General features: G+C 41.0%; 1 protein-coding gene across 1 annotated transcript in view; it reads right to left on the minus strand.

The window, feature by feature from the left end:
• C1QTNF7 (C1q and TNF related 7) overlaps positions 1-9,479 on the minus strand; it is a 116,992-nt gene extending 107,513 nt beyond the window's left edge. Inside the window, exon 1 of the mRNA XM_075569198.1 lies at positions 9,017-9,479. The gene's annotated coding sequence lies outside the window, so the exon portion shown is untranslated. The remainder of the gene's footprint in view (positions 1-9,016) is intronic.
• Between the last annotated feature and the right edge of the window lie 2,319 nt (positions 9,480-11,798).

Consider the following 11,798-nt stretch of genomic DNA (forward strand, 5'->3'; position numbering starts at 1 on the left):
GAACACGCGCACTCCCACTCTGCTGTCAGAGCATGCGCACACATGCAACTGGATCAGTCATGTCTCTGAGCCTGGCACCGCACCTCTGGACGCGTCCCGCATTCTCCTGTGCGCGGCTCGGTCACGTGACTACATGTGCCGATCCCCAGCTGCACGGCAACTCACTCCCTTCGTGTCCCCTGCGGTTTCCCCTCCTCGCTAACGGGTCCTTCCCTTTCCCTGCGCTTGTGTGTGAGGAGCACAAGCGTGACACTCTTCTTGGAGAACGTCCAGCCTTCTTAAAGGCATAAAGCCAGAAACAGTAAGGTGCAGCGAAACTAAATAAAACATAAGGGTTCTTAGGCCTCATCCATGTTGCCTGCTTGCTTGCGGAAGCGTGCTGACGCGCGCTCCCGCTCAGCACTGAGCCCCTACAGCCGCAATTAGAGCGGCTTTAGTAGGGGCTCACCTGCGCTTCCGCGCGCTTGCGGAAGCGCAGGTCTTAGGGGAATTTAAAATTCCCCTGCTTGCCGGCAAGACAGGCCGGTCACGTGAGCGGTTCGCCCAATGAGGGCGAACCAGCTCCGTGACGTCACTGGCCCGCCCCCGGCCAGTGACGCGCCCGCCCCTGGACCGCCCCTGGACCGCCCCCTGATGGCCTGCTGAGAGCGCGTGCGGTAAGCAACTGCAAGGCCAGGGGAAGCACCCGCTTTCCCTGAGCCTCAGCGCGCCTCAGCACGCCAGCGGTAAGCGTGTCTGAGGCCTTAGTCTAATCCATTGGCCAAGGAATTATAAGCCTGCTGCCACGTCAAGGTGAACCCTACTAAGCAGGTACCTACATTACCCGACGGTAAACTAACCTCAGTAGTATATGAGTGACTGTCCTAGTCTTCCGGAATCCAAAAGAGATAAGTAAAGGTCCCAAGGAGGTCCAGGCAGGAACAGCATGCGATGATAGTACAAGCAGGCACCAGGGCAGGCAGCAAATGACTAATAGCAAAGAGAAAGTCAAAGAGAGGCTTACTTCCTGTCAGGAGGAAGAGGGCAGGATTTGCCAGGAAGCAAGATGGCGTTGTTTGCTTCAGAATCCTTAAAGACACAGGATCTTGACTCGCAGCTAGAGGGCGGCGATCAGAAGTAAACAGTTAAGGAAGGAACACGCTGCAGGGGGCGTGTTACGCGCATCGTTACAGTCATGCAGCAAAGCCGGAAGACAGATGGGGTCAGTAAACAACAACAGCCCTAGGTCCAGGTATGTAACAGCAAATAACACAACCTTCATAGGTAAAGAACCAGTACTAAAGGCACATTTAAAGTACTCGCATACCCATGTTGCTTGTAGATTTATTCCCAGTGTGCATCCCGTAGAAAGATATCAGTCGAAATAAACAAGGTAGCACATTCATACATACAATCTCCAAAGGTTTATTTAATTCATGGGTTCCATTTTTATTATGTTATTAGTTGGTATTTAATTTTTATTTCTAGCCAGGGTATTGACATTATTATTAGACATTCACAAAGTTTTTCCGCTTTTGATCCTGCCTCCAGTTTTCGTTTCTATTTTGCTGTGCTCCGCGCTATCTTGTTTATTTCATCTTATGGAATAAGATGGTATCTTATTGGTAAACAGTAAGATATGGATGCTTGAAAAGAACGCTTACCAATTATTATTATTGACAATAAAGATATTTTAAGTAATAGGTCTTGCATAGATGGAGTCGACCCTAAGAAGGAAAAATATTTCAAAGAATAGTCTATAAAAAAAAGTGATCAGAGACTCATTTGACCTGGGTGAAAGGTTAAACCTGGGAGTGTAGGGTCTAGTGCGCAGATCTGTTGAAGTTAGATCCTTGAATGCTCTTATGGCTCTTTTAAGGCATCACTAGGGGTGGGACAGCAGTTGCTCATATGATGTCCTGAGAATATTATGGGGCATACTATATGTATCAAGGCAAATATGGAGCAATTCTGGGGCAAAACATACTTCCATATGCATCAATGAAAATAATCCTGTTGATTTCAATGGGATTTTTGTTCTGTGATACATACTCTTTGGGTCAATGGTTTTGTCCTAAAATTGCACCAATTTTGCCTTGAGACATTGAATTGTATGTGTTTATTTATATAGCGCCAAAAGTGTAATCAGCGCTTCACAAAGAAAACAGTACAGAGAATTATAATAATACAATAAGCACAGCAAAATCAGACTATAGAAAATGAAATCCCTGCCCGCAAAGAGCTTACAATCTAAGAATCTAAGATACATATGCCCCTATGTCTTTTGTGCTTGTTTTCTAGGGGACATCGTGTTCCTAGAATTGTTAAAGTTACTTGAATGCAAGAGGGGGCCACTCCCCTCCTGTGTGCATCATTGGTGGGATATATCTTGGCCATATGATCATTACACAAGCTCTAGTACCACTGGCCTTATGGCACCGAAAAGGGTTATTTCAGGCAACATCATTATTTTCTGGAATTAGAACTATTACCGAATGAGAAGCGTGTGCCAAGGATTGGCAATTTGTATGCCAATTTCACATTGCATACCTATGCATCCATGTACTGTATCAATGTGCATTGCATCACATTTTCTCCACTTACATCAGTACATTCTGGGAGTGAATATACGATACTCTTAAGGGAGGGATTGCACAGCACCATATTGTATGAATGTCTGTGAATGCCTCTGTTATGCTATGTTTCTGCATCAATTAAATTTGTCAGCTCTGAGGTAATGTCAGTCTCTATGCCCAGAGATCAGCATCAAACTAACTCATTCAAATAATACGTGCCGTGCCTTGGCTACCAGAGAAAATTAAGTTAAAAAAAAGAATCCTGCACAGGGCCAAAACGAAAATTGCATCATCTTAGTACCTACCCCACATATGTTACACCAAAGATGTATTATTACCATTTTAACCAAGCTCTTTAGTTAGGACAATCAACAGAACCTATGCAATTGTGATAGAAAATTAAGCGAATGGCAATTTCATAAAGAAGCTAAAGGGGAAAAGATAAAGGGGCCTATGTCTAAGCGTTCATAAAAAAAATTGCCGGCCCATTTAAATCGCCTGCTTCCTGAGACCCCCTGCTTCCCGAGATACAGGCCCCATTATGGGGTGCCGGTATCTCCTATAGGTTTTATTCCTGCGGTCACGTGATGCAGGACATTTAAATGCATAGGGGATACCGGCACCACATAACGGGGTCTGTATCTCGGGAAGCAGGGGGTCCTGGACCTCAAATCAATGCGGCTCTGCCCACGGAGACCCCCTGACCCACAATTAACATTAAAACCACAACAACACTAATACCCACCTCCTCTACCCCCACATGATTGATACTGAAGGCCGCGGGTCCTCAGGTTGTCTCCGTGGGTCCTCAGATGGTCCCAGCAGGTGTCTAGGGGCCCTCGGTTGAGACCAATCCTATGTCCAACATTTGTTTTCAACACATTTAAATAAATATCGCTTCCCTTCCCTCCCCTCCCCCCCCCCCCCAATACATACAGTACTGTAATGGGCAAAATAATTATTATCCAGATATTTTGCTCATTTGCCCATTATAAAATTAAACATTAGCCAGCCAGCATAAATAAAGTGAATAAACCTTTCTACTTACCCTGCCATCATGAAGGGCATCAGCATACTGCAGGGTCATGTCCTCCATTGCCAGAATGAATACAAGAAAAAAAAACAATCTAATGGCCCCTAACTCCTTGTAACCACAACAGTAATTAAGGATTTAACCCACCATCCACCGCTACCAACCCGGGAGGCCTAAGCACCCACCCCGGGACCACTATACCCACCCTATACCCATTGATTTGCATAGTAGTACATCATACCCATATAATATAGGCATGATATGCTACAGTACTATAGCAGTTAATGGTCACCCAAAAGCATGAAGGCCAAAAATAGACAATAATAAAAGATAAACACCCCAAGTCAAGAAATAAAAGCACTATTCAACCAACTAAATAAATAAAAGCACTAGCCGACCAATCAATTAAATAAATAAAAGCACTAGCCGACCAATCAATTAAATAAATAAAAGCACTAGCCAACCAATCAATTAAATAAATAAAAGCACTAGCCAACCAATCAATTAATTTTAAACACTAGCCAACAAAACAATTAATGAATTGAAACCACTAGCCAACAAATCAATTATATAATCAAATCACTAGGCAACACATAAATTAAAACCAGTAGCCAACAAATGAAATAATTAAATAAAAATGCTAAACAATTGGAAAATGAAATAAAAACAAACCATCCAGATTACAAACAATTTAATCCAAACAATAAAAATAACAGAAAAATAAAAAACAACAATCAATAGAAAAAACGCTTTTTCCAAAAAATGTATTGACTATTACTGTATTGATCTGTACCCTAAATGGGCACAGATTAATACATTATCAGTCCATCTGCAATAAAAAACATAAAAATAAAAAAATACAATAAAACCTGAAAAAAAGACATTTACATACATTCAAAATTTTTCTTACACGGCATTTCTGCAAGCTCTCGTACCGCGACGTCATCAAAATCAATCCAACGCCATCCACCTCGAAGATCCGGAACAGGTAACAAAATTCTTCTCTCTTTTATTTTCTATCACCTTCTTCTATCTTCTTCTGTAATTATTTTTATTTTTTCTTTAATCTTCTATCTTCATCTGTCAATCCATAGCCTCATGGTAAATCCAAAACACGATGTTGTCTCGTCGGCTTCTGAGGTAAAATGAGACGTCAAGGCCTTATATATGGGCTGTGACGTCACATTTTCAGGTCAGATGGTACGGCTCCAATCCGATTGGATGCTGTATCGTGTGCCATATCTTTTTTTTTCCAGGATGTGACGTCATCTCCAATGGAGGTACATCACATCCTTCAAAGAATATGGCTATATCACATGGTATTACAGCTAATGGGATTGAAGACAATCCCATTGGTTGCTGTACCATGTGATAGGTTAAATTAGTTCCAAAGGGTGTTAGTCACTTTAAGGGATGATGTCACATCCTTTTGAATTAATGTAACCTATCACATAGTACAGCAACCAATGGGATTGTCTTCAATCCCATTTGCTGTAATACCATGTGATATAGCCATGTGGTTTGAAGGATGTGACGTACCTCCCTTGGAGATAACATCACATCCTGAAAAAAAAGAAGACACAGGATTGGTACCGCAGGACAGCAGGACCTGCAGGGACAACCTGATGGCCACCAGACACCCACAGGGACCACCTGAGGACCCCCGGACACCCGAGGCCTCTGGTATCAATCATGTGGGGGTAGAGGAGGTGGGAATTACTGTTTATTGTGGGAAGCGGGGTGGGTGAAGGGGGTATTTGGCTCCTTGTGTGTAGCGGGATGGGTTAACCCCTTCATTGCCTTAGCGGTTAGCCGCTAAGGTAATGAAGTTGACAGTAAATGCATTTTTATTGCATGGGATTCATGCCGGGGGTCTCCAATGCCGATATTAATGGATATCAGCTCCGGAGACTCACAGCATCAATCCAATTTAGAAAAAAAGCATTTATTTTTCTAAGTCCTGTCTCGCCGTCTCTCAGCAGGTACTCCCATCTTCACGCCAATTTTTCCTGGCGTGAAGATTTTGGGATAAACTCGCCATTCTAGAGTCTCGATGGGCCTCGATAAGCTAATAGAATTGCACGAGTTTCAAAACCTGCCGATAAGTGGCTTATCACCGCTCACTCAACGACTTTTTTTTGAAGGCTCAAAATGTTGTCGATTCAGTCTTTTATCGCCCAGTTATTGACGCTTACAGAATCGTAGTAGGCATTTTGGCCGATAAGTGCTTGATAAGTGGCTTATGAACACATAACATAGGCCCCAAAGAGTCCCAACTAGTACCAAGTTTCTTTGAGCTCTGATGCACTTGGGTTGAACCAAAACATTCTGGCATATAATACATTTTGCACATGAAAAGTTCATTGATCGGCGCAAACATAGTTTAACAAAAAGAATACATGAAGCCTCCAGACCTCGCAGTGTAATTTTTAACAGTTCAACTAATGAAAAACCATCACCTTTTGAAGTCAAACAACATTACTCATTCTTGCATGAAATTCCAATGTTTTAGTGTTTAAACAAGCAAATAAAGTGGATATCCAGCTGAAATCCATCATAACATTGGATGGCAGATAGTGTGCAAAGCTGTTATGCTTCAGAAATATCATTTGCAATCACAGAACCAGCACATGCGTAACCTCAGTCTATAATTTGTCTGAATTATAAAGCAGGTCAGGAGAGCATATTATTGTTAAGAATATCTTTCCATGTAAGGACATTATGTCAGTAAGTTGGCTGTAAGTTGTTCTCAGAATAACGAGTCTCCATGTTTAAGAAACAAAATTAAATTCTAGGGTATTCACATAAGTCAAATAGAAGCCTCTTATGGTAAATGCTGAAAAGGATTCACTCACTGTACCTTATAATTCACATGGAAATAATTATTTCTAATTTGTAACACGAGAAAGTATTATATATTGGGAAAAGGTAATGTAAAAAGAATAATTTTATAATGCAATTGTGAATTATGATATGTCTGCATCTCTAAACACAAATTCATTTAAAGCTGCAGTTCAAACTGACATTTTTTAATAAAAAAAATTCTCCCATTCGATTTGTGCATCAATACAATCTGTAGGCTGACAAGTGATTAGCTAAGTTGCCGATCATTCTGTTCTCTTGCAATCGGTCGGCAATGATTCAGCTCGGGGGTTCATTAAATCGCTGTTAGTGCTGCAGAAGAGTACCCAAGGTGCAAAGTTCTGTGTGGAAGATCATGGGACCAGGCAGTCATTAGATACAATTGGTGCACTGCTAGAAAGAGGGCAAAGGGGTGTGCCAGAGCCTGTCTCAGAAGAGGAAGGGGATGTGACTTTGTAAATGGTTGCTATAGAAACAAAAATGCTTGTTACATTTTTTTTTCAAAAAAATTGCTACAAGAATTTTCTCATAGTACATAAATTATATATTTAAAAAAACACACATGTAGGATATTGCTTGCACTGCAGCTTTAAGGACATACTGTAGGTGTGGTGAAGTTAACAATACTGTCTATCTTATACTATATCACCATGTTCTCTTTCACAGGGGAGACATCAACTATGACAAAGATTTGTCTAGATGGCAATACATGATAGATACCAGTGGCATGAGGAATTGTTAAGATGATCCTGGTATTCAGTGTACCAGACTTTAGCTCAAGGGTGCACAAACTTTTCCCCCTGCGCCCCCTGCCTGCTCTCCTCCCTTGCTCGTGCTGCCCTCCTTACCTTGTCTTCAGCATCAAATGACACCGCAGGGTCACGTGACCCTGCGTCATCCTTTGACACAATGTTGCCATGGCGACGTGTCGCCAAAAAGACAATGTAAGGAAAGTTGCAGAGGCCTCACGCGATTCCCCGGCATTTCATTTAAATGCATTAGGGAAGAGTGCGGGCCTCTGCAAGCGCCGCACCCCCCTGGAAAATCTTGCGCTCCCCAGTGTGCGCATCCCTGCTCTAGATAAAGTAACAAAAAGTTTTGCAGACTGTTTCTAAAGAAATAAAAATTAAAAAAAAAAAGATTTATTTTCTAAATATGTAATGGGGCATAATTTCAAAATATCTCGCGAAATACAATGGATTGGGTTTACTTTTTCACTGTCACGGCATCAGTAAAAATGTTGATTTAGAAAACAGTTACTCCGGTGGCTGTAGTTATTTACGTTCCTTTCCCCTATACTGGTTAACAGTATTGTCAGTTGAACAATTTCCAAACATATTAAGTTGAATTCTATTATTATTTTCAATGCAAAAACTACCATTGTATCCTCTTTACTGTTAGAAGGGGCTGCAACGCACAGCAACTTAATGAGTTACAGGCCCCGCCGGGAGCAAAGGAGAACAATTTTGAGAAAATGTTTTTTCTCGTGTTTTTACTTGTGTGTTTCTGTTCCCCCTGGTTTTAATGCAAGAGACAGTCATTTTATTACTTGCAATGTTGCCACTGGTTATGATAATAACTGCTATAATGATAAGTTGGTATTATAGCCTTATATTCATGTTATATGTACATTCTGATTGATATATCTACACATGCAAAGTATGTCACAATGTTAAAGTAATAAAGAGTTTTCTGACTGTTTGCAACAATTTATACGTAGGACCTCTACAGGATCACACTTTTGAAAGGTACAAACTTTATAATGTAGCTTTAGTGCAGTTTTCTCCGAGGCATAAAAACGAGCAGACACAGCTTGGTACAGTATACACATATTGTAGCAGAATATATTTTATACTTTTTATCTATTATGTACAACTATTTATTTTGTAGAAAGGTTGCGTAACTTTACTTGATTGGAATTGAATATAGAATTTGCAGGTCTCATTACAAATAGGTTCCTTTTTCATGCAGACATCATTTTAAAGCATGCTGTGATAGTTTAATTAATATTTAGTCGCACAAATATGTAAATGATAGGTGCAGATGAAGCAGATTACCCACATTAACATGAAATAGCGCACCAAATAACACATTAAATAATGCTTTAATTATCTCCTTAATCCATATTTTCAATAGCGCTACTGCTTTAAATAACACGTCAGTGCTAACGCAACGCATAGTGTGAGAAATAGCTTCTGCTACATCTGTATATACTAGCGGCGATATACCAAAGACTTCTTCAGGTGTAAAACTGCTATAGTACAAGTGTTATAAATAGCACAAGATATAGCTTTAGTACAGTATGCCTTTGTAAAAGCTAGTGCTGTACTTCACTCCACTGTTGCATCAGTTTTGCAGCTGGAAGACACTGATATCTCTCAATCTACTTCAAGAGAGATGCCCAGTCCTTATGGTCAATCACTAATCAGCCACATCTAGTTCAACTTGCTAGTAACAACCTACCTACATTACACTAGTTAATGTAAACCAACATAGATGATGTTATTATGTACAGCCTTTTCAACATGTCAATCCTACATGAGAATATACAGTAACATAACTTTACCTTATCTTGGAGTGGTCTTATCAAATCTTCCATGAAAAACCTTGTCTCCAAAATGTCCCATAAGTTTTTGCAGATAGGAAAAACGTGAATATTTTTTGTAAATCCTGTGAATTGTTCAAACAGCGTCGACGTCTGACACTTCACTAGCAGATCATCTCAACGGAGGAGAACTGGTCTGCAACTTGCAGATGATTCCCTGCATCAAGTTTTCCCTGTTACACAAAATCCCACTCCTTTTCACTGACACTTGCCAACTTTTCCAATTTAAAGCAACTGCAGCTCTTTAACATAACACTTTTTTCCCCACGGAGACTGGCTTTCTCTGTTTAGGACGCAACAAGTAAGACAATATTTTCCCTTCTATTCCATGACAGCACATTTGTCTTTTTTTTTACTTTAATACATGAAGTCACAGCAAACACTTAGCAAAATTTCCTGCAGTTTTGTATTCTATTCCACTCCACTCAGGTCAGCAAGTCATTCTAGCAGCTGGGAGGGATTACAGCTGAAGGAACTGAGGTGGTTTTACATTAGTCTACTAATATGTGATTTATGTATGTATGCACAGTATATCTTTACTTGTATAGCGCCATCCATGTGCATAGCACTTTACAGCAGTAACACACGTGACATAATAGGAATAATTGGAATTGGAATAATAGGAATAAGTAGTCCCTTTCCCTGAAGAGCTTATTATCTATATGGTAAGTAGGGAGAACTTACAGAGTCAGACAGGGGGCAGGGGGGGTTCTTATGGTAAGTTTGTCTGCAAGGGGTCATGGTAAATAGATGTAAGATTTATAGTCTCATCCAACAGAGCAACCCATATGCTTCATTAAAAAGGTGTGTTCTGGATGGTCTTTAAAGATGGTGAGAGAGGGTGCTAGTCGGATATTGAAATGAAAGGCAATGTGGGGCAGAAAGTAAGAGGTTTTTGGTGGGAGAGGGTTTTAGATACAAAGGGGTAGACAGAAGAGTCAGACAGGTATATAGATAGAACTGGGAACTGATATATAAGGAGAGGCAGAGGAGTATATAACCTTAAAAGAGAGAAGGAGAAGTTTTAAAGTAATACAGATTTATTAGGAAGCCAGGAGAGGGATTCCAGCAGGAGAGACATTGAGACAGATTTTGGAGACAGTAGAGTGATTCAAGCAGCGGCGTTAAGTATAGATTGTCGGGGAGACAGGTGAGCGGCAGGAAGGCCGGACAGCAGAAATTTGCAATAGTCAAGAAGGGAGAGAATGAGGGCCTGTGTTAGAGTTTTAGCAGTAGAGCAACAAAGGAAAGGCATAACTTTGCAATGTTAAGGAGGAAAAACGACAGGCATTAACTACATTGTGAATGTATGAGGAGAATGTGAGGGAGGAGACAAGTGTGACCCCAAGGCGGTGTGATTGGGAGGAAGTATGAGGAGCTCCATCTTTGATATGTTAAGTTTGAGTTGGTGGAGGGCCATCCAGGATGATATAGTGGAGAGACATTCAGAAACTTTGGTCTATACAGCAGGTGTAAGGTCAAGGGTTGAAAAGTAATTTTGTGTCATCAGCATAGAGGTTATATTTGAACCCAAGAGATGTGATAAGATCACCTAGAGATAGCGTGTAAAGAAAGAGAAAAGAGAATAGGTCCCAGGATAAAACCCTGGGGTACACCCACAGAGAGATTGATAGAGGAGGAGATGTTAGCAGAAGAGACACTGAAAGTACGATGGGAGAGGTAAGAGTGAATCCAGGATAGAGCTCTGTTATGAATACAAAGAGTTGGAGAATATGAAGGAGAAGAGGGTGGTCCACACAGTATCAGAAGTTGCAGTATATGAGAGGAATAGTGGGTGCTCACATAGTTCAGGTCTCCATATTCAATGATCACATATAATAAAGAACACTGATGCATGGAGTGGGTATGAGACAAAATCTGTGAGATATTTGGTATCTAAAGACTTTTGACAATACTCTCTCCTGAAGGTACCAGCAACAAATAATGTCCCACGGTGCTGCAACTTCATTGGAGGGAAATAGCAGTTGCTTCACTTATAACCATAAGACAATGTACTCACTGAGTGTAGATTTAAATGTCCTTAGTGAAGGTCTTACCCACTCCTAGAGCTGTTCAGATGGGGTGTGCCAGCCGCTTGTAGAAGAATCCAAGTAGTCTAAGAAAAAAAGCACAACCAGGGAAGCCAGGCCAGTTGAGAGTAAATACTCTAAACTGGCCTGGCTCCCTTCGTTGTGCACCGCTCCTTTTTTCTTCTTAGACTACTCAGTATCAGAATTTGCAGGGAGGTTGAGTAAAATGAGCAGGGTGTAATGACTTTGGTCTTTGCAGCATGGAGGTCATTAGTGACTAATGTTACTGTTTCTAATTATGTTCTTATATTCAATTTGTTCATTAGTAGCTATGGTTTGTTACCATTATTATGCTGATGACAGAGACAGAGAAATTTTGCATTTTTTAAATTGACTTAACTCATATGGGCCTATATTTACTGAACAATGATATTCCATAGGACACCTTCTGGTGCTTGTGACGGCACTGGCAGCCTCTGACAGTCAAGACGGGGACCCACTGCAGGGTTAATATGCCATCCCAGGGTTGTAATATGGCCTCCAACCCTGGTAAAATGAAACTGAGTGTGATTCCCTGTTTGATTGCACTTTATTTATGTTTTGTCTCTATGATTCATTCTATACCTTGGCTAGTAACAATGGCTCAGTACCAGTGTAAGGGACTCAAGGAGTTAAACTCCCTTTTACAGGACAGGAAACTGAGCTGGTGTCGG

Source organism: Ascaphus truei, chromosome 1 (assembly GCF_040206685.1).
Source record: "Ascaphus truei isolate aAscTru1 chromosome 1, aAscTru1.hap1, whole genome shotgun sequence".
In the NCBI taxonomy this organism is placed as follows: Eukaryota; Metazoa; Chordata; class Amphibia; order Anura; family Ascaphidae; genus Ascaphus; species Ascaphus truei.